We start from the raw sequence: 24,191 nt of genomic DNA, 5'->3' as shown, positions 1-24,191 counted from the left end.
GGCCAGTGCACACTCGTTCCAATGTGTCAGCACGGACCATTTCCGAAATTTTTGGCAATACACCTCAGCCTCGTCCTGGCCCTGAGACATAGCCAGCAAGGCTTTCTCTGCCTGAATCTCAAGATTGGGTTCCTCATAAAGTAAACCGAGCGCCAGAAAAAACGCATCAATATCAGCCAATGCCGGATCTCCTGGCGCCAACGAAAAAGCCCAATCCTGAGGGTCACCCCGTAAGAATGAAATAACAATTTTTACTTGTTGAGCAGAGTCTCCAGACGAACAAGGTTTCAGGGACAAAAATAATTTACAATTATTCCTGAAATTCCTAAACTTAAATCGGTCTCCTGAAAACAGTTCAGGAATCGGAATCTTGGGTTCAGACCTAGGATTTCTGGTAACATAATCTTGTATACCCTGCACACGAGCGGCAAGCTGGTCCACACTTGTAATCAAGGTCTGGACATTCATGTCTGCAGCAAGCTTAAGCCACTCTGAGGTAAAGGGGAAAAGAAAAAAAAAAAATGAGAGAGGGAAAAAAAAACCTCAAAATTTTCTTTCTTATAATCCCACTTCTGCAATGCATTAAACATTTAATACTGGCCTGGCATACTGTTATGACCCCAGTGGACAGGGTCTCAGAGGAACGTGTAAGTCTGCAAGATACAAAAATCCAGCTCATAGGGCTGTGGTAACTGGGTTGACCAAATAGCTACTCCTAACGCCAACACTAGAAGTAGCCGGGGATCATGCCTACGATGATCGCTAGATGACTCGCGCCAGCCGGAGAATCTTACTACCCCTAGGAGAAGAAAACAAAGACCTCTCTGGCCTCCAGAGAAAGGGACCCCAAAGCAAGATACAAGCCCCCCACAAATAATAACGGTGAGGTAAGAGGAAATGACAAACACAGAAATGAACCAGGTTCAGCAAAGAGAGGCCAGCTTACTAATAGCAGAATATAGCAAGATAACTTATCTGGTCAACAAAAACCCTATAAAAATCCACGCTGGAGATTCAAGAACCCCCGAACCGTCTAACGGTCCGGGGGGAGAACACCAGCCCCCTAGAGCTTCCAGCAAAGGTCAGGATACAGATAGGAACAAGCTGGACAAAAATACCAAACAAAACAAAAGCAAAAAGCAAAGAAGCAGACTTAGCTTGAAAAACAGGAACCAGGATCAGAGGACAAGAGCACAACAGATTAGCTCTGATTTCAACGATGCCAGGCATTGAACTGAAGGTCCAGGGAGCTTATATAGCAACGCCCCTGAACTAACGGCCCAGGTGAGGATATAGGAAAAGACAGACGCTCCAGAGTCAAATCACTAATGACCACTAGAGGGAGCAAAAAGCAAAATCACAACAATGCCAGACAAACAAGAGAAGTGGGGCACACTAGAAGCCACCTGAATCAAGAGGGCAGATGTAGAGGAAACCTGAAGAAGCACACAGATATAGATAGCAAGTCAGCAGAAGGTAGCAACGTCGCGTGAACTAATATCAGTTTCTGAAATCCAGAGGAAAAATTGGCGGCACTCACGATCCCATAAAACTTCATCTTTATTCAATGAACCTTAAAACAAGGATGCAGTAGAATGCAGGTACAAAAACGGTCTTTTTTTAAGCAACCTGAAATCCCAAATAAGTTGCAAGCTGTGTGTGGATGTCCAGCGGCGATGCGTGAGCTCATTAACAGTGCTGGTGTTTTTTCTTACCACATATTAATAACAGTTTCTGATGCTTACTGCAAATGATGTGCTGACAAGCAATAGATGCAAGTAATGTAAGCAAACTATAATAATATCTTGTGGGGCTTATGGCAAAGGATGGCAAGTTTATAACATTAAATTACGTCATACCCTTATTTGGCTACTGTATGTTGATGTATCACATGAGCAATGAAAAGATGCATATACTTATGTGGCACTGTACTGATTATTATTTCTGTCATTTACAGTGGTGTTACTGTATAGTTGTTATTTACGCAGTTGTATGGATTGTACAGAAATTAGCAAATCAATTAACAAATCAATTTAATTACAAATTTCAGATACTTATGAACCTGAAATTCTTAGGATTAGATTTGCTCAAATCCAGCAAAATGGTCACAAATTTGCTGGATTATATGAGCTATGAAGAGCTTAACAAATAAAGCTACTTTATTCACCTCTCCTTGGTCTTTATCTCCTAGTTTTCTCATCTCTCCTCTTTGGCCTTATTGTCGTTCCAAGCCTTCCGGTGGGACAGTGACAGGCGAAACGCTCCCTTGTGACCATGCAATACCTAGTTAACAGCAGCACCAGAAGGAAAAAAATACAAAAAGGAGAAGACAAAAGAGAAGTTGATCAAAGGACCTGACGGAGACAGGACAGGTACATTTATACCGAAAGAGGTGAGTATAAAAGCTTTTTGTAACCCATTCTTGGCTGGTTTGACTCTTGCTAAATTTATTTGATGTGAATCATATCCAAACCTCACTCCTTCACCTGCCTCTGAATTGATAGCCTTTGCCCAAATTTTATATCAGAAGATTTGCTGATCCTGTTATTTGGTCAATGTATGGAACTTTTATCTGGGCACTATGTTGCTTAGCACTTGTATTATACTTAGGCACAATTCAGTAAGGTTGACCGTATGAAGTGAAAACTTCCAAAAGAAGAAACCACACAAGGATCCAATTCATGGTTGATTGCTCATTAGTTAGTAGAGATGAGCACATCAGGCAAAAATTTTAATTTGAATCTGTTCTCGGGGATTTTCTTCTGAAATTAGTTTCACAGAGTAGTTATTCTCCACAAATGTTATGTCCCTTTATATACTCTAAGGTCCCTGTAGATCCAAGAGTCTAATAAACATAATATGCAAAACCTAAGAAAAATTCTTATACTCATCTCACCGATCCCCTCTCCAGTCCCTTCGCTTCTCACTGTCACCCGACTGGTCCTCATCACATCTTCTGATCCACGCTGCTTGTACTGAAATCACCAGGCCTCGCAAAATGAGTAGAGACTTCTGGCTCCGATAAGGTCTAACATGGTTTTGTGCAACCGTGCGTAAGGTGACAACTTCAAGTGACCCTAATGTGCACTGTGACCTTGTGTACACACAAAGAACTATTGTTGCTGAATTTTGTTGAATGCAGATTTTTGTCAAATTTCAAGTAGATTCAATTCCACTTCATATTGTTTTCTGTGTGCTAAAACCCAAGATATGGGGCCAATTCAGTAAAGACTGGTGTTGCACATGCCAGTATTAATGAACGGGAGTACAGTGCACCTAACTCATTAGGTGATTAAGTACGCCACTTAATGAATTAGGCATATCCCAGAGTGAGCTGCCGCCAGAAATGTACTCTAGTCGAGGACTGAAGTAAATTTCTGGAGTAAGTTCCCCCACGATAGTGGTGTAATTAGTCATGAATTTGGTAGATGGATGTAGCTACTTCCTGTTCCACCCCTGCTTCGTCCATGTTGGCGTAGATACTTAGGACTGGCATGTAAACGCAAATGCTGCAAAATTTTTGCATAACCTCCAAGCTGCCCAAAAATATTGAGATTTATTTAGGTGTTTTATGCCAGAAATCCCCTTACTGAATTGCTCCAATGTTCTCACATTTCCACTTACCAGTACAGCTGGCGTTCTATGGACCCCTGGTCAAGCAAACCTATTACTGTCCCATAAAACTCTTTGTAAAGTGTAGAATCAGTCAAGTTTTACTTGTAGAGTTCTATAGATGTTTCCTTCCTTGCATTTCTTGTTGGCTCAAGATATCTCAAAGTGAATAGCCTGAGATGACCATCTTTGAAAAAAAAAAGCTCTTATGCGTTACTACCGGCAAGGGGGGAACAAGAACACATTTTTTCAAAACTTATCTTGCGATATCTTCAGCTAAAAGCAAAGGTCATTTCAGAAAGGTCACATCTTTAACTTCTATCCTTGGCAAGGTCAAAAAGGAGAAGATTGCTGTCTGTGATGTGATAAGAACTTCCAGATAAGACATTTCTCCCTTTTCACTGGGATTTTAGCAGTATAATATGACAGAACTTATTCTGCAAATTGCGGCAAGTAAGAAAAGAGTTGAACATTTGTGACAATGTTAACAACAAGTACAAATACAATAATAACGCTCATTATATAAATTGTGATGAGGCTTTTAGCTGCAGTGACAAATCCACTGGGACACTCAGTAACACTTCATGGTGGGTGAGACGAACATTGGTGGAGAGCAATTTACTCATAAGTAAAGAAATAGATTCAGAATGAACAAAAGGTATATTTTCCCGTTATTAGACCATTAATCTGCTTTATTTCTCACATCTACTAGATGCACATTAAAATGGACAGTCATCCACCCCAATACAACACCTAATTGAGAAAACAAGAATCAGATACTTGGAAACATTAAAGGGGTTATCTGGGGATTGATTTTTTTTCGAACATACAGCTAATAGGTTAAAAAGGAAAAATCCTAACGTCACTGATCCAAGTTTTGATGTTGCTCCATCCAGTGCTGACCTCTAGTGACTGATTGCTGCATAGTCATCCCGTTACAGGGTCATGTGACCACTGCAGCCAATCACAGGCTGAAGTTAGGCTTTTCATGCATGGATTCTTGTTTCTTAAAGAGACAGCATCCATGTAATGAAGGAGGCAGAATGAACATAACACAACTGAGGTTCACCAATTACCTTATCGGCACAACGCAACAATACAGTTCAAGGATATCATTTCTGTAAAAGGTTGTGGCATGACTTGTTAGTCCAATCCCCTTATACCTACTAGTTATCAGCACTGTAAGAAGCAATTTTGGGGGGAGGCTAAAATATTTGTTGCAATTGGGTTTGATTAAAATTTTTGCACCTTTTGCATTTTGATGCCGTTTATTTCCTTGCTCATGGAGGTTGCAGAACGAGATTTAAAGCACCACTCCAGCGGTTTTTATTTATTGCAGCTCTGGAATGGTGCTTCTAATCTTAGTTCCCTGCATTTATACTTACCTGCCACCATCTTCACCTTCTATGGCCGCCACTCCGATTGGTCGTCAGCAGTTTGTGACCTGTCGGATCGCTCCAGTGTTTGCTGGGTGACCCAGAGGTCACTTTTCAATACAAGTCATTCTGGCTCTTATAGACTTGCATTGAGAGTTGGTGACAATTTCTGACTTCTGGCCAATCAGAAGTTATGGTCACAAGATGGCACCATGGGACAGAAGCGGTGCCAATAAAAGGTGAAGACGGTAAGTATAAGACTATGGTCAGGGACCTTAGATTAGAAGCACCACTCCAGGGATAAAAAAAATTCTGGAGTGGTGCTTTAACTAAGCATTTGTCAGTGAGTTTACTCTGATGGAAAGTTTGTACCTCTTACATCTGTATTTTACTCTTTTACTGAGCTCCTCTCAGCTGATTTAAGACCACAAACCACATCAAAGAAGACGTCATCTTTCATTCGATCACAAGTCAAAGACAGGTAGGGTTACAAACTTTCTATCACAACTAGCTCATTGACAGATTCTTAGGTAACTCATTCTGAAGCCAGCGGCAGACAGTGTATCACAGAGGCTACAGAAAGTACACAGTGCAAATTTAGAAAAACTCTATATATTTTTCACTTAAAAAAATTGGCCCTAAAGTTGTCCATATCCTTGTAAAAAGTCATACGCATAAAAGTTTACTTAGTTGTTTTGGTTGATCTCCTATGTGGAAGTTTAGTTTAATTTGGAAATAAGAAGACGTGATGGGATGGGGGCCACCATGGTGGTAGCTTTATATTTTTAGGCTACATCTGTAACTGTTTCTGAAACTTGAGCTAATTCGAGTGTCCATTGGAACAGTAAAGTCTTCCGATATGTCTATAAAAATTGACCACAAAGAGTCATTTTCAATCTTAAACATCCACAAATGGCAGATACAGTTATAGTGGACACAAGACGCATTAGAACAGACTTGTGCAGTTTATGGTGAGTGACTAATTACTTTGTATAGATCGGCCCCTCTCTAAATAGTGCATAAACATGTCCGACATGATTTACTTTCCCGGGCTTTGGAGTACAAGGGTTTAATGAAGCAAGAAATAGATGACTTTATACAAATAAAATAAAGCACTTGTAGGCTTGGCTTTTACTGTACTTGCACATCACAGTGCTTCATTATCACTTTTATAGTCTATAAAGCTTTTACTATTACTTTCTGCTTATTGACTGGCTGTAGATGGAGGGTGTTAAACAGAACAAGTAGCTATTTCTAGGAATCTTTCTATCGGTGCCATTTAGCTATTTTATTTAATAGAAAAAAATGTTTTTCGCTCTTTTTTTTACGCCCATTTCACTTGGTCTAAATTCTGTTTCCAAAGTTTTGCCTTTTAACCCAACTCCCTCTACGGCCAATTTTCTTTTGTTTGTTTTATTCCTCTTCTTCTTCAATTCCTCTTCTTCTTCTTTAATAACTTTAATTTAAGCAATAACTTTTCTATCTTCCATCAACACAACTTTTTTTTCGCACGTTTTAGCTTTCAATGATTTAATTCATTTTTCTTTACAAAGTCCTAGAAAGCAGAAAAAAAATCATTTTTTTTTTCAGTGAAAATGGCAATACAGAAATCATATACCTGCATCATTTATTTGGTTCTTTTCTGATTCATTTTGTAGTAATAATGACTTGCCAACCTGATTCTGCACGTCAGTACGATTATGGAGATATTAAACTTGTAGAGTTCTTTTTTTGTATTTTAGTGGTGAAAAAATGTACAAATTTGTAAAAAAAATAAAAATTTGCGTCGCCATTTTCCAAGACATGTATTTTTTTATATTTTTGCTGATTGGTCTTGCGAGGACATATTTTTTGTGTGACGATCTGACGGTTTTATTGATAACATTTTCGGCACATTCAATTTTTTGATCACTTGTTAATTCACTTTTACTTTATTACAACCAAAAAACGGCAATTCTAGCTTTTCATTTTTAGAGGATGGGGTTTTGCTTCGTGAATTTAAATACATTTTTAAAAAACCATACTGGTTAAATTATTTTATGTTTTGATAGCTCAAACTGCAGTGATACCAAACATGTTTACTTTTTTATTGTTATTTTAATGTATTTGTTTTGGGGGGAAAATAAAAATTATTCCCTTTTTTTATTCTTATTATACTTATACTTATTAATATTATTATTTTAGGGGAATTGAACCTATGTTATCTGATCAATTCTTCGATTTGGTGCAATACAACTATAGTATTTTGAAGAATGTCAGTCTGCTATGAAGCCAAGCCTATTGCTGGGCTTCACAGGAGTACCAACAAGGCAGCCATGGGGTCCTTTACCAGGCCCTAGGCTGTCATTGCAAAATTTCCCTTTTATCATGTTAGCCAAAGTCAAACTTTTGTACAAGAGCCCAGGAGTCTTTTACCACACCTCTGATCAACACAAATATTAGTCACTTAGATCTCATGGTTAATGTCTAGTGTATTCATGAATTCCTGCCCTAATGGCTTCAAAAGCAATGATCTCAGGGGGGTTAACCACCACAATGATCAATGTTCTGTAACATGTTCATGGAGTAACCATAAGTTACAGTAGCAAACCTGGACCCGACATAGGAATGTACAGTACCTATTAGGCTAAACATGAGGCATAAATTAATAGGTTAGATGTTACAGATAAGTGGAATGATCTGCAAAGGATCAAGTTCGAGTCGAGCTTCCGGAAAATGCAGTTTCACGCAAGTTTATAAAGTTTCAGATTCGATTCACAGTTTGCAAAAAAAAATTCCCACAATACTAAAGCATCAGGGCAAGGCCTAACATCATTGTGCATTGCTGCGCGGCCTCCTCATAATGCAACACAGCTATGACATCTAGCGGATTATCATACCTTGTACAGTGGTGGTCAGTACCTGGGACATCACAGATCAGCGGTTCCCAGCGCAGCACAGTTTGTACGGCAGAGTCGGTTTCCATCTCCAGAGTCTCTGGGTCTCTCTCTACTGTAGAGTGTAAGCTCTTATGGTCAGTGTGGTCCTCTCTCTCTCCTGTAGAGTGTGAGCTCTTATGGTCAGTGGGATCCTCTCTCCTGTAGAGTGTAAGCTCTTATGGTCAGTGTGGTCCTCTCTCTCTCCTGTAGAGTGTAAGCTCTTATGGTCAGTGGGATCCTCTCTCCTGTAGAGTGTAAGCTCTTATGGTCAGCGGAGTCCTCTGTCTTCTGTATAGTGTAAGCTCTTATGGTCAGCGGTGTCTTCTCTCTCTCTCCTGTAGAGTGTAAGCTCTTATGGTCAGCGGAGTCCTCTGTCTTCTGTATAGTGTAAGCTCTTATGGTCAGCGGTGTCTTCTCTCTCTCTCCTGTAGAGTGTAAGCTCTTATGGTCAGCGGAGTCCTCTGTCTTCTGTATAGTGTAAGCTCTTATGGTCAGCGGTGTCTTCTCTCTCTCTACTGTAGTGTGTAAGCTCTTATGGTAAGCGGGGTTCTCTATCTTTCTCTCTCCTCTCCCTCACATGTATTTTCTGAGCAAGCACAAGCTTTCCAGTATTGAGATTTCCCCTAATTTATTCACTGCAAATCAATTTTTTGGAAAAACTTGGCGAAGGTAGCAAATTTGAAATCCAAAGGATCCGCCCATCTGTTAGCTCTCAGTGTTACAAGTTTTAATACTCCAGAATGCTATCTATGTTACAAGATTATGTATGCAATATCAAATAATCAGGCATCCAATTCCTTAGTAACTAAAAAAAATTGAACACAAAAAAAATTAAATTAAAAATATGGTATAAATAAATAATCTAATAAATATATGGTATCCCAACAATAATCATGGGTGAAAAATATCTGTAAAAATTTATTTATACTGGTATAAACAAAGGAATCTCTAAAAACCGGGTGCATATTTTTTTCTCATACTCTCTAATACTAATTAGTAAACTACTATATATGAAGTCCAAAATGAAGCTATTAAAAACTACATCCTATCTCCTAAAAAGTCCCATATTGCAATGTCAGTGAAAAAATAAAAGTTAGAAGCTAGAAAAAGTTTAATAGCAAGAAAAAATGCTCAAAAATTACATACCATACAATTACCAAACTTCTGAATAAAGTTACTGAGTGGTTTAAAGCGAGGGATCCCCACAACATGACTCCCATGTACAGGATAAGCCTCTTTAACATTTTATTTTAGGCTTCTTACCCCTAGAAAAAAAGTTTATATATTTTTCCATAATCATCTGAATAAATGATAGTCTGGCAGCATTTAACAAATGTCATTAATAGCTGATTAATAGGGATTTATTGGACTATTTTTTATGTTTGATTGTTTTTTCTTATGATTACCATAAATGGTCCCATCATACAGTCACAAGACGTTACAGGCTCCAGGAAGGCACACGATTAAACGTATCGGTGGTAATTGCGCCATTCCATTTAGTGTTTTGGAAATAAAGTGGTGTAATTTTCCCCGGGATGTGATCGAATGGCTGCAGATAGCACGGAGCGCGCTGTTATTGTGGAACTTGTCACTTTTATGTTCTGTATGTACTATGGATTCGCTGCATTAGGAGCCCAATGAACATCTGTTAGCGTCTCCGCACCTCATGTGTGCAACTAAATCAGTACTAACTGTATCTGGAGATTCGCAATGGAAGTGATTGCAGCCAGAATTTTGTGTAATTATTTCAATTTGGGCGACTGCCAAATAAAGTCTTCAAAACCAGCACAGAACAAATTAATACTTGTCAGGGAGAGGGCAGCAGCCAGCAGGATATTATTGGGGAAGGGGTGTGGGGGATGGGGAGGGGGATCACTCTGCCGCTCAGGACTAACATTTTGTCCTTGAGATCTCGGAATAATAATACAGTGTTTAATATGCATCTTCTGGATGGCTCACTGGCTCAGTAAATGCTTTATAATACTGTCGATGTTATAAATGATATAAAATTCCTCTAAGTTACTCAGAGTTATTTCATGTGCATAAAGGGTTAAAGATAACGAATGAAATTGCAAAGATTTCATATTGATCTCCATTAATATAAAGTATACTTTGTTGAAAAGTACATATTCCATTAGACAGAACAGTGGCATAGCATTGGGTTGGTAGTACTGCTTGGGGCAAGGCAAGTTTTGCACCCACCAGCCTAGTAATAATAACCCATGAGTGTCCTTTGAAAATAAATCATGCCCTCTGAGTGCCCGCTAAAAAAAGTAGTAATGCCATTTTTGTGCCATCCTCCAAGGATAGAGAGTTGTGTGTCTGCCTAAAGCCTTAGGCTCCTTCCTCTGCCTAAGGCCTTAGGCTCCTGCCTAAGCCCTAATGCTCCTTTCTCTGCCTAAGGCTCCTTTCTCTGCCTAAGGCCTAACACTCCTTCCTCTGCCTAAGGCCTAAGGCTCCTTGCTCTATCTAAGGGTCCTTGCTCTGCCTAAGGCCTAAGGCTCCTTTCTCTGCATAAGGCCTAACGCTCCTTGCTCTGCCCAAGGCCTAAGGCTCCTTCCTCTGCCTAAGGCCTAAGGCTCCTTTCTCTGCCTAAGGCCTAACGCTCCTTGCTCTGCCTAAGGCCTAAGGCTCCTTGCTCTACCTAAGCCCTAACGCTCCTTTCTCTGTCTAAGGCCTAAGGCTCCTTCCTCTGCCTAAGGCCTAAGGCTCCTTGCTCTATCTAAGGCTCCTTGCTCTGCCTAAGGCCTAAGGCTTCTTGCTCTGCCTAAGGCCTAAGGCGCCTTTCTCTGCATGAGGCCTAAGGCTCCTTGCTCTACCTAAGGCTCCTTCCTCTGACACAGGATCTCATTGTATTGGCATTATTTTGACGCTGATATACACATCATATTGGCACTTGACCAGAGATCTCTCAGCAAAAAGTCCAGGTCATGTGCATTGCTCCAGATCTTTGGCACTACTGATGTCACTGCTACTTTCTTCTTTTCTTTTAAAATTTTTCACCCTCGCACCACACCCCCACATCCATATCCAAGTTATACCACTGAAACACATTTTTAATGCGAACATGCAGCCCCTTTTTATGTCTTATTAGAGACATGTCATCTCTTTTTATAGAAGGGAAATCTGCTAATAAATATTTACTTTCACACTGTAGTATTCAGCACTGACACCTATTACAATGATGAGCCCTTTATTTGCAGTGGCTGTTGCAGAGAAAATACTTTGGTGGTGGCAGCTTCAACTAGCAAATAAGGATGACCACCAAAGGTTTCTGAAAACTATTTGTAGGGTACCAGTGCATGTGATGATATCAGAAGCAATCAGGAGGTCATTCCTCCTCATGCAACATGCAGTTTCTCCTTGTGGCTTGGATGGTCTATGCAGGATCTTAATCCTGCTTTGTCCTGCATAAATCAGATTCCTTAGCTTATAGCGTGCCAGCAGGGCCTTTATGTTGGCAGATATGCAACAGATACAGACTTATTTGTGTGCAGGAGGAGTTTACACTTTTCTGACAGTAGATGGCGATGTTCTTACAGTTATATGCTTAGTTGAATGTAATGCATGTACTTGTTGTACTTTGTTTTCACTTTCTCTCTGGTAAAAGGTCCTTCAGGCTTCCTGTTATGCTATATTAAGAAGCTGATGCATGTACCTCATGTTCTGTGTGGATAAAAATTGAATTACCCCATACAATCTACTCTCACAAGTTTCTTCTGAGATCAAACTATGCAACACTTTATTAGGAAGCTCTTCCACCACTCCCTGCCCAAACGTTGGTTCCTACCTTGTAGCACACGTTCATGCATTCTACTGTATATCACTCCCCATTAACGTCCTGGCCTGTTTACTTGTCCTATCTGATCTCTCTGTTCCTGACCTCTGCAACGTTTACTGATCTTAAGCTCTCTGCCCTGACCTCGGACCATCTGACAACACTTCTATCTCACCCTTCTGTATCACACACCGGTGCCTCTGACCTTCCAGTTAGCTGCTGCAGACTTGCGGACTACTTTGTAGTGGTACCTGGTGAGTACCAGCGGCAAAATCTATCCTCACCATCAGAGGCTCTAGTGAACACCCAGTAGTACCTTAGTTACCCCCTTCCAGGGTAAGACCGGCCCATGGCACAGTGGGTCCACAGCCACCAGTGTTATATTATGTTTGGGCAATGGAAGCCGCTGACAAGTCTGGGCCCAGGGATACCAAGGCAAGGAGGTCTGCTCTCAGAGTGAGCTTCCAGGTCATCCAGGGTCTGTCCACTGGTGTGTCCATTTTTCCCATGTCCAGCCAGCCCCCTTTTAAACAGTCAACCTCTATGGGAGCTTCGTCTTATGTTCCAGTTTCTCATAGAACTGCTAAGCTCCAGCTTCCACTTCCATCCTGCTTTCATGGAGATGCTAAAGAGAGCCACGGTTTCATTAACAAGTGGAAGATCTACTTTACACTCCTTAAGACCAGACTAAGAAAGCATTTATGATCTCTTTGCTATCTGGACAATTCCTGACATGGGAAACTCTACTTGGGAGCATGGTGGTTCAGAGACCCGCATTGTTGAGAGGTTGCTGGAGATGTTCCATGCATTTTTGGGTTCTCAGCCTTACCTTCTCAACTACCTCATCTTTGTTGCATTTAAGGCAGAGCCCAATCTTGTAACCCAGTCTGACTTGCACTTCCGCACCTAAGCGGCGGAACTGACTTGGAACAAAGAACTTCTGGTGGCAACTTTCTGACAGGGTCCGTCCAGTCAAATAAGGATGAGCTGACTAGCGTTGACTTGCCCTCCTTGCTGGATGCCATTATACAGTGGCCACCAGGATTGATCTCCGCTTCCATGAGTGAGCTCTGAAACAAGCTTCAACATCGCCTTATGCCAGAGGACCTCTCAGACTAGTTCCGAATTTCCGGGCTCCTTTGCTACCACAAGTGACACCACCAGTTTCTGGACTCATGCAGGTTGAGAGTACAACACTTTCTGTACAGGAACAGCAGCAGAAGTACAGAGAGAACTTTTCTATGTATTGTGCTGGGAAGGGACATTTTGTTCACAAGTGCCCATTGAGACCTGAAAACTCCAGCAGGAGTTGGCAAGAGAGACAACACAAGGTGAGAGTAATTGCTCTCTAAAATTAATGTCTCTCCATCTCTCGTCTCTACCCATCTGGATTCTGGCTCTACAGGCAACTTCATTCATCTGAATATTGTCCTTCGACTTCAGCTCCCTACACAACAGCTGGATCATCCCATGACTGTTGCCTCCATAGATGGACAACTCCTGGCTGAACCAGTTCTATTCATTATGCCACCAGTTACGCGGCAGATCAGTGAGCTTCATACCAAGAGCGTCTCCTCCTAAGTGCTATCCAGATCGGTGAATTCTGTTCTCCTGGGCCTTCCATGGGTGCGTCTACACTAACCAGTTATTGACTGGTCCTCCGGTCAGGTACTTCATTGGGGATCGCACTCTGCTTCCAACTGCCTAGCCAAGGTCATGCCCAAGACTCCACCTCCAATCTCTTCATACCTTGCCTCGTTGTCTATTCATTATGATGCCTCTGCAAAAGTCTTCTACGAAAAGAAGGTTGAGGAAGTGCCACCCCACAGGCCTTATTATTGTCTCGTTGATCTCCTACCTGACATTTCTTCTCCCCGAGGGATGGTGTATCCCCTATCTCTTCTTGAGACCCATGCCATTTCTGAATACACCAAGAGAATTTAGTCAAGGGATTCATCTGTAAGTACTCTTCTCCTGCCGGTACCAGCTTCTACTTCATAACCAAGAAGGATGGCTTTCTACACCCCTGTATAGATGTCTTAACAAAATCACAATTAAGAACAAGCATGCCTTGCATTGATTTCTGAGTAGTGTTGAGCATTCCGATACTGCAAATATCGGGTATCGGCCGATATTCGCTGTATCGGAATTCCGATACCGAGTTCTGATATTTTTGTGATATCGGAAATCGGAATCGAAAGTTCCTATAAGTTCCCAGGCATGTGCGGTGCGTATGGTTCCCAGGGTCTGGAGGAGAGGAGTCTCTCCTTCAGGCCCTGGGATCCATATTCATGTAAAAAATAAAGAATAAAAATAAAAAATATGGATATACTCACCCCTCCGACGGACCCGGACCTCAGTCGTGCAACGGGTGCTCTCGTTCGCTGGCCTGAGACCGCATGGACCAGGGCTCATCCCACTGAATGCCCGCTCTCTTTTCCCATGGGCATAGTACTTCTCAGACAACACAGTGTGAGGGTAAAACAGCGTGGTAATACTTTACTGAGCCACAAAACAGGCAATAACATATAGTACAGCAAAATACCCAAGATGGTACAAAATTACAGCGCTTCACCCTTCCGTTGACTCGGTGGGAATAGAGCAGCTGTGACTCGGGGGCTTCCAGGGCCGACTACCCCAACCAGTGGCCCTTCGCTTTTGGCGGGCACCCACAGAGAGGAGGTAATGACAAGCTAAGGAAACTGACTGAGAGTCGTGAGTCATGTGGCCAGGTGACCTGATTGTCTCAACCTGGATTCTTCAAGACGTCTCTGAGGGTTCAGCGATAGCCCATAGAGCAGTTCTGTGTTCTTCCAGCTGCGGCCGTAGTCCCTGTAAAGGGAAGTGCCCCAGGTTGTACATATATATATTCATTTGCATACTAGATTAAGGGCGACAAACCTGATATTTTCTCCTGATCTTCCAGTAAAGTATACATCAATCAAGTTGTGCAGCGTCTCCGGGAAAACAACGTTTGCCAAGTTATCCAAATATGTCTTTGAAAAAACCTCCTTGCCCTTCCTCGGCTGCATTGACTCAAATCCAGATCTCAGAATGGATCTCGACAAGGTTTCTGCTGTTTTATCCTGGCCTTGTTTTCAGGATCTGCAAGCAACATCTACAGGCAATTTATCTGACACTTCTCATCCTTTATGGAACCTATCTCCACCTTAACCTAGAAGGAAGCCAATGCCAGAGAATGGCCTGAGATAGCAGTATAGGCATTCCAGCGTTTGAAAGAGGCCTTTGTGAGTGTTCTGATGCTGCTTCACTCGATCCCAACAAGCAGTTTTCCTTGGATGTCGATGCCTCACATGTTTTCTACAAACTGAGAGACATTATGATATTGGAGATCATGAACTTCTGACTATCAAGATGGCACTTGAGGACTAGAGACATCTACTGAAAGGTGCCAGGTCTCCAGTGATAATTTACACGGACTATAAAAATCCGACCTTCTTAAAGTCCACCCAGGTGTTGAATCCGTGCCCAGCCAGGTGGGCACTCTTCTTCACTCGTTTTAACTTCAAATTGCACTTCTGTCCTGAAGAGAAGAATGTTAAAGCAGATCCTTTGAGAAAAAATTGTAGTCCGGCTCAACAGGACTGGATTTTCGTCTTCTTTTATTTTTCAAAAGAAAATAGAGTGCATACAAAAGAAAAATTTACATGGTCATCATGACCCAGTCAACGTGTTGCGACTGCACTAAGCAGTCTTACTCATGACTATTGATGCAGCCCCTGTCCTTTTAAAGGACATTACTCCGGGCAAGTCCTTTGTCCCCTTTGCTAGAACAAAGAAAATTCTGTTCTTGCGTCATGAATCCAAGTTTGCTAGTCATGGGGGCATACATAAGTCCACCGATCTGATTGCTCACCTCTTCTGGTGGCCCTCAATGGTTAAGGATGTGGATCGCCCCAGAGTAGGGCAATGGGGTACTCGGCACCGGGTCCTACGGTTCGGGGGATGTCATGGTGGCTGACCCAGTCCGTGGCCCTCAGGGGTGTCCAGTAAAAGAGTTTATATATGGGCAAGGTGCAGTAAAGAACGAGGAGACAGGTTTGCAGTCTTTTACCTTGTTTACTGAAGACTTCAGATGGTATCCTCAGCCCGGAGCGCCAGATGACAGGGCAGGCAGAGTCCGGCCGGTCTGAAGGCAAATCCAGAGTTCCCTTATCCAGGTGGAAATCAGTAGCCTTCCTACTAGCGCCTGTGTGTTGTAGTACCTCCCTGCTGAGCTTCCCGGTAAGGTCCTCACAACTCTTGTAGATGTTCTAGATGTTATTTCTTCCTCTCTGTTCCCCAGATGGTATGGATAGGACAAACCCATATGACTAATGGCCTGAGGCTTTTTATAGGGACCCTAGAGACACCCCGGCCCCCGCAAGTTGCCACTGTGTCTTCTTAGGTATTAAGGTCGGGCAGCCAACTTGGAATTGACTGTCCTGCCGGTCTCTGGAGCAAGGCTTGGAGACAGTTACTCCCTCAGTGTTTCTGGCTACCGGCTTCTGCGCCTCAGAAAGGAGCAGCTTGTTCCTGGCTGATCTCCCTCTGGTATTCCTCTCCTGTGCTCTGCTTTCCTGCACACTCTCTGCAGTATGTTCACCTTTTAGTGTCTTTTCCCAGGAGTTGCAAGTCTTCATGCCAGCAGAGCTCATCTCCTTCTCCCTGCCTGACAGGAACTGAACTCTGAACCCCCTTTCCCTCCAGATCAGGATGTTAAATAGGGGAGTTCACCATAAACAGGCTTACAGCTCCCCCTTCTGGTCTGGAGTGTGAACATGTTGTATGTGTGTGATACCTGAATGTGGTTGTCTTTCATTGCCTTCAGACATGACATCACTTCTCCCCTGAAAGGATAATGACATCACTGCTACGACCAGGACACTGGGGCGCCGCAGATGTCCAGGACTTTGTAGCCGCTTGTTCACAATGTGCCAGAAACAAGTCTTCCAGGGATTAGCCTGCTGGTCTCTTCCAACCCCTGCCAGTTGCTTCTGCTCTCTGGCAATATATCGCTATGTATTTCATCACAAATCTGTCCCTATCTGTGGGTTGCAACACCATCTGGATCATGGTGATTAGGTTCTCCAAGATAGCTTATTTCATTTCAAACCTCTGACCAGCCTTTTGTCCACTCCTTAGCTTGCCAAGCAGTTCTTCCAGCATGTATTTCATCTCCACGGTCTCCCTCTCCACATAGTCTCTGATCACGGAGTCCAGTTCACTTCTAAGTTTTGGAGAGCCCTGTGTAAACTGCTGAATGTCCAGTTGGACATTTCCTCTGAGTACCTTCCCCAGACCATTGGGCAAGTGGAATGAGTAAACTAGCTGCTCAAGAGCTATCTCCATCACTTCTTCTCTGCCCTTCAGGATGATTGAATGCAACTACTCCCGTGTGCATAATTTTCCTACAATAACCACGTTGGGGAGTCTCTTGGAGCATCTCCATTCTTCATGGTATTCTCCCAGAATCCTCAAGCACCCTTTCTTATTTCTACTTCTTCCGGGGTTCCTGCAGCTGATGCCTTATACGGCGTCTTCCTCCAAATTTGGCAGAAGACACAGGCTTCTCTGCTTAAGGCCATGTCTTGGATGAAGACAAGAAGAGAAGATTGCCTCCTTGGTATCACCCCGGAGATAAGGTCTGTGTATCTTCTTGGAACATTCAGCTGAAGGTGCCTTCGTACAAGTTTGCTCCTCGGTGCCTTGATCCCTTTAAGATTCTCAGACAGTTCTGCCCGGTATCCTATAAGTTTCTGGTGCAGCCGAGTCTTCAAATCCAGAATACCTTCCACATCTCTCTCTTGAAGCCAGTAGTCCTGAATCGGTACTTCAAGGTTCATTCTCCTGCCCCTATGTCCATTGCTGGAGGTCGTTCAGAAGTGTTCAAGATAAAGGACATTTTGGACTCCAAGAAGATCAGGGGAAAGACTTTCTATCTGGTGGACTAGAAAAGCTTTGGACCGGAGGATAGATCCTGGGAACCTGCAAAGCATATTTCTGCCCCTGTCATCTGGAAAGATTTCTCCGTCACACTGGACAAGATAGGAGGGAACATAAGGGGAGGGATACTGTCATGGTGGCAACTCACATGCCTCCTCAGTGCTGCCCAACTCACCATGCGGTTTCTCCTCGTGAAAGGCAGCTCCGCTAAATATGTTTCCTCCTGCACTCCAAAGCACTGCTACATCTGCATGTGGTATCCATCTAGCCTTAGGGAAGCACGGCCTGTCTCTGCAGGCATTTAACCCTGCTGTGTCCTGCAGATATCAGTTTTCCCAGCCTATCCCATGCCAGCAGGACCTTTATTAAGCAGCTCCATCCTCCACTCCTTGCCCAAACGTTGGTTCTTATCTTGTAGCATACGTTTTTCATCGATTTTCCGCATTCTACTTCCTGTTAACAACCCAGCCTGTTTAGCCATTCTGTCTGACCTCCCTGATCCCCTCTGTACTGCATACCTGTGCTTATAGCCCTCCAGTCAGCTGCTGCAGACCCGGAGACTGCCTTGGAATGGTACCTGGTGACAAAGCCTTTCCTTCCTATCAGGGGCTCTTGCAAATACCCAGTAGTCACTTAGGTACACCCCTTCAAGGTAAACCCAGTCCATGGCGCACTGAGTCCACACCCAACAGGGTTACATTGACCCAGTTAAGGCCTAAGAATAGATGATGATATCACAGATAGAAACTTGGTGGGCAGTGACATAACAAGGTACGACAACTCTATTAATTGATCCCGTTGACCTGACAACTATGACAACTGCACTCAATGACATAATATTTCCCTTTTAAAGAACTATCATGGGTGACTACATCATAGAGTGCCCCCTGGTCCTTAGTATGGTCTTTGGACGAAATAAGACGTGCCAATCATAAGCTAGAATGAAATTTTAAGGTGTATTTGAAATTTTCGAACCACTGTTCAGCTCAAAGCTTAAATATAATATGTTTTAATAATTTTTGTCACTAATGCTGAATGTGGGAACCTAGCCTGAAAGGGTGGCGTGCACCATGATTCACGATAACATTATTTATTCATTTTTTATTATCCTCACCCACACATTTATTCCTAGGAAAATGCAGAACAATCAGCACAGGAGTTCAGGTACGAATTTTAGATTTACTTTTCACCTAGACATACATGAGACTTAGCAGAAATCACGGTTATTTCTAAAGACTGAAGATTGGGAATTATGAACCACAGTTTTATTATTCCGGACAATGCTAATAAATCAGTTGTTAATAACACATTTCTTGAAGGCTAAATTGTAAGATTTGGACAAGGCTCTCTTCTCCTTAAGTATTATGTTTCTGTATAGATTGGAGTCTATGTTCCTCCCCTTTCTTGATTTTGCTCTCATGAATCTCACAGATCCATACAGCCCCTAGATATTATTTTGCACATGGTGCCAAAATGGTAATGCTATTGGAGAATTACCGATCCAATGATTAAAGTGAGTGTCACATCATGGCTCCAAATATTAGTGTAAGTGTATGCCAACAATGATGCCGTATAAGTAAATATATCTATTTTTTAGCCATTTATTTTACCTAACCTTAAGCCAAACACCCATGGATATAAGCCACTATCTTCTGGATTGATATAGGACACCATCAACCAAGTCTTGGCTTACGTGACAGCACAATCTAACGCAATGCCATACCATAGCGCAATGAGGACAGAATGTATGAAATAATTGCACAGCCATGCATCAAAGAAGATAAAGTAAAGAGGTAAGTAAGTAAAGGAGAAGAACAGCACTTATTATCATAATTGACTCACAACTCCCAGTGTAGAACATCTGAGGAAAGTTACACACCATGAAAAAAGCAACAGCAGTGAAGAGACTTAAGGTTTGCCAAGTCAGGTGAAGTTGAACAGGAAACGCCCATGTTGACTGGATAGCTTGCCACTATTGATGGGCGAATGTTCTCGGATAATGTCTTATCTGAGCATGCTTGGGTGTTATCCGAGCATTTGGAAGTGTTCGTGTATTGTGTTTGAGTCCCTGTGGCTGTCAGACAGCCTGAAAATGTGGGAATTCCCAAACAAACAGGAAATCCCCGCAAACAGCCGCAAATCATGCAGCCGCAAGGGTTTGAACATAATATACGAGCACGCCCAAGATGCTCGGATAACACCTGAGAATGCTCGCATAAGACGTTATCTGAGCACATTCGCTCATCACTGCTTGTCACCTTGGGAAGCACCAGTTGTGAACCAAGGGAAATGCCCATGTGCAAGCTGTAGCCCTATAGAAGGACACTTGAGGAAAATAAGCATTAAGAGGAAGTCCACAGTGAACCCCCGAAAAGACTGTGAGTGTTTTCAAAGCATTCTCTGTTATTTCAGTTCTCTAGTGAAAACTGAAAAGTCTGAGCCCTTTGCTAGAGATTGGTGTATTTTTCGTGCCTGTTGCCTTCTGTACCAACATTAGAACAATCAAGTCCGTTGCCTCTTCGGAGAGCACTGTAACCACCAAGCCAGTTGCCGACTATTGAGTAATTAACAACTGTGTGTGTGCATAATCCTTCAGTTGGGCCTCAAATAAACCACTGAAAAGGCCAATAAATATTGGTAAGGACTAACCCTCTTACACCAGTGTCTTTTCTTTGCCCTCCTAAGGTGGAGCTTCACTTTTCTACTGCTAATTTGAAGAAAAAAAGCCTCTGAAATGTAAAATTATAAGAACATATACTCCCACGCCTCCATGATTTCTATATTATATTACAGAACATGACAAAGTGTGATAGCAAATGTCTGATCTGTGCTGATTGCCGTCTCTAGAGTCCAAGTGTTTGACAGGATCTGGTAATGAAGAAAAATGGTTTGTAACAATTGTGGGGAATACTGAAGTGACACGATCACATTCTCTCGCGATGTAAAAACAATGTAGCTCTACCCCTGAGTTCTGCCAAAAGAGATCAGATCTCACATCACGCCGGCACATAATACCTGGGTTTACTGGACCTTGTAAATTGCTTCAATTTGTATGCAGGGTTTTAAGCCTGAAAAGCTATTTCCTCCCTCGCTCTGAATCTAAAAGCATCATCGTTGGGAGAGAGGACATAACAATATTACAGCAATGTGACTGAAGTGTGGAAACAATGTTAAAAATGATGCCATTAGCTAACACGTACCTGGGGACAAACCATATCCTCAATGTTATTCTACTGAGTCCTGACGGCACAAAATGATTCGAGGATCATCAAATCCAATGACAAGCAAAGTTACAGCAAAACTAGTAAGTTACGTGAGTGGAAGCGCTGCGCTACATTCTCATTAGGATCAATGGGATTTCTTGCAATACAGAAAAGAAAAATAGTCGGCCATAGCTGGGATTGCAGCAACTATAAAGGGGTCGTACAGCCAAACAGTAAATCAAGTTTATAGATAAATAATGGCTGTATAATAAAATGAATATTAGCTTTTAGGTTTAAAATAAACCCTGATTCCAGCGATGCATCACTTAGTTTACTGGCTGTGGCAGATTTGATTCAAATCTATTTTCTCTGCTGTAGATCTAGCAGTTCTCTAAATACTGAGCTCTGTATAACCCCGCCCACACCTCTGATTGGCAGCTTTCTGTGTACACTGTGCATAGGCAGAAAGCTGGCAATCAGTGTTAGGGGTGTGATTGCAATACCTGCCAGCAGGCCAAGTAGTCCATTAATGATAATATAGTGATAACACAATGATTTTATGAAAACTACACTAAGGAGCCCAGTAAGTGATAGTGTACACAGAAAGCTGTCAATCAGTGGTGTGGGCAGGCTCAGCATTCAGAGAACTGCTAGATCTGCAGTAGAGAAAATAGATTTTAATCAAAACTTCAGCACCCAGTAAAGTAAATGATATATAGCTAGAATCAGGGTATCTGCCCCTACATCATACTGCTATCAAATTAGGAAGCAAAAACCCGGTGATGGATTCCCTTTAAGAAGGCGGACCCCCTGTTCTCTGGACATGGCAGTCAGAAATCTAAAATCCACAGATCCCATCCTATATGGACAATTCTTTAAATGAAGATGGACTGTTGATAACCCAAACTCCCCGACGTTTCGGATGGATAGGGGAATATCTGCCGAGATGAGGCCACCACTTTAAAGGTAAACCTCCTCCAATTACTTACAGTAAATTGAGCCTAATTTGAGTACTCACCAATAAAGTAAATTTCCAAAAGTTCTTTCATCTCTAATGACGATCCATGTAAACCCCAATGGGATGAGTCTCAGGAGCGATGGCTTCCAGGAAAGACTATTCTACATTACTGATTAATGAGATCTAATACCAGAATTTGCATCACCCCAGGTCTATTAATTACCATGTTATTATCCCTTTCTAGTTACCGGCCCCTCAAGATAAAGTCTTGCGTCTGTCACTTTAACATCGAGTCTTGCGTTCCATCGTCAGCCGTACGTATTTCATTCTTTCCCTTAAAATTCTACAACCAAGAGCTATCAGAAGCAAAACAGGAATAATTCCTTTGTGTCAGTTACAGTCGAGCAAAAGGAAATGTCCTCGGGCTAGCATCACTGAAGTATAAGATAAGAGGTATTAGGGAAATTTACCGAACACAGCTTTGCCGAGTGTGAAGAGAAAGCATCCCTATGGCAAAGGAAAGTAATGAAACATATTAATAGTCATTCCCAGGAAAAGACCAAAAGAAATCAAATACATCTGATTTGCTGCTTTGTTATTATAATGTGCTCCTTAAACAATGGTTTATATACATTGTGTGTAGTCCAGATCCAACATGAAATGGGTTACTGCGAAATCAGAGGACAGACAGGGAGATGAATCTCATCTTTTGTTCCCGAGACCCTGCAGCACCAACCAAGGCTCATCTAATATCTAGTGACACCATCACAAATGTCTCAGCTCTCGCTGGGATTCTACTACTCAGCTTACTTTAATGCTAGACTTTGTGGAAAAAAAACATATTAATAGGTACCTAGAGATTATAGGCATAGAACACTATAGCCGTACAGATATACAGCCGCCCGAACCGAGGATATGTCTCCGGAGGTTGACGCTTAAATAACACCTCTCACAGTCAGAAATACATAATCATATCTGCTCTATGCCATCTACACAACTTTCCATCCGCCAGGTGGACCGGAATGAGCGAAAGTAGCCCGTAACTATGGGTAATAATGGTGTTTAGTCCTACGATATCTCAGCAGTTAAAGGTTACGGCTGGGCTTCGACGAGCCACGATCATTTAACTTTTACTTATTTACTTACAGCAGGGTATATGCTCTTTTTTTTTTGGTCTCGGGTTTTGCCTGTTCGGTGGCCAGTGTGAACATGATCCTATTTTGCAAGCACACCAATTTATACTCCATTTGCATTATACAAAGGCAACAAACACACAAAATCCAGATAACATTCTTATTGAGATTTTTGGTGCAGACACCTGCAGAAAAAAAACGCAGCAAAGAAAAACAAAAACATACTTGGACTTGACCTTAGAATGCTTTAAACCGCCATGTGTCTTCTGATTTTGTTCTTAGGTTCACCTTCCTGGTTTTGACCTCTACTTTCCTCCAGATTTAATTTCAATCTGTTGACTTTGTCCTTGAATTCATCCCTCTTGCTTTGACCCAGCTTGACTGCTATTCCACTGCCAAGTCACTCCACCGGCCAGCAGCTACTCTGGAGGCAGCCCCGGGGTGTTTGCAGAAAAGGCCAGATTCCTCTACAGATGCCCCTGTACTAACGTGTTACTGGGACCTGCTAACCAGAGTGACTAGTGTAATGACTATTTGTGGAATCTGTCTTTAGGTTTCTTTTACACTTACCGGGTTTTTCGCGGCCCGTTATTGAGGGCCTTTCTGCAGGCCATATTGTCGCAATTTTCACGGTCTGCCACAATAACGGACAGCAAAAAACTTGCGGATCACCATTTTTCGGGTTCCCAATACTATAGCAAAAGTATTGGGAAAAAAACGGCCTTCTGCAAAACTGGAAATCACGGTGCACCACAAAAACAACCTTCCGTTGTTTTTGCGGCCCCATTGATTTGCAATGGGGGCCGTGTCCGTAAGCCATGAAAAAGGTCAAGCAGGCTAGATATTTTTTCACAGCCGTAAATACGGCCCTCACAGCCATACGGCGCACCATGAAATTATTGCGGCCCATTTTTGCTGCCCCATAGAAATCTATTGGAGCTGCAAAAAACGAGCCGCAAAACAACGGTATGTGTAAAAGAAACCTTAGAGTTGTCAGAGCTCCATAAAAAGATCCATTAAAACCAGCCCTGGCTACACAGGGCACTGACAGAATTCCTACAGCTTCCCATTAGGGAACAGCTGGACTACTATCTCCATTCTGCATGCAAAACCCTGTACACATTTTCACACATCAGTTCTGTCTAGCCAGTTTTTGTTATGCCAGATCATGGCAATGATTTTTGATCCAGCTTGCCAAAAATCAATGCGCCAGATGTCTTGGAATGGTCCAATAGAAATCATCAATAAGATTGGTTTTGGCATACAG

General features: G+C 42.4%; 1 long non-coding RNA gene across 1 annotated transcript; it reads left to right on the top strand.

The window, feature by feature from the left end:
- Positions 1-18,456: 18,456 nt before the first annotated feature.
- Positions 18,457-22,263, top strand: LOC143817936 (uncharacterized). The gene is made up of 4 exons (XR_013224215.1): positions 18,457-18,584; positions 18,763-18,794; positions 19,297-19,423; positions 22,036-22,263. It is a non-coding gene; the product is annotated as an uncharacterized LOC143817936 (long non-coding RNA).
- The last annotated feature ends 1,928 nt before the right edge of the window (positions 22,264-24,191 follow it).

This window comes from Ranitomeya variabilis, chromosome 3 (genome assembly GCF_051348905.1).
Source record: "Ranitomeya variabilis isolate aRanVar5 chromosome 3, aRanVar5.hap1, whole genome shotgun sequence".
NCBI classification, from domain to species: Eukaryota; Metazoa; Chordata; class Amphibia; order Anura; family Dendrobatidae; genus Ranitomeya; species Ranitomeya variabilis.
The sequence above is the reverse complement of the archived record's forward strand: the minus strand, read 5'-3'. Positions and strand labels throughout refer to the sequence as shown.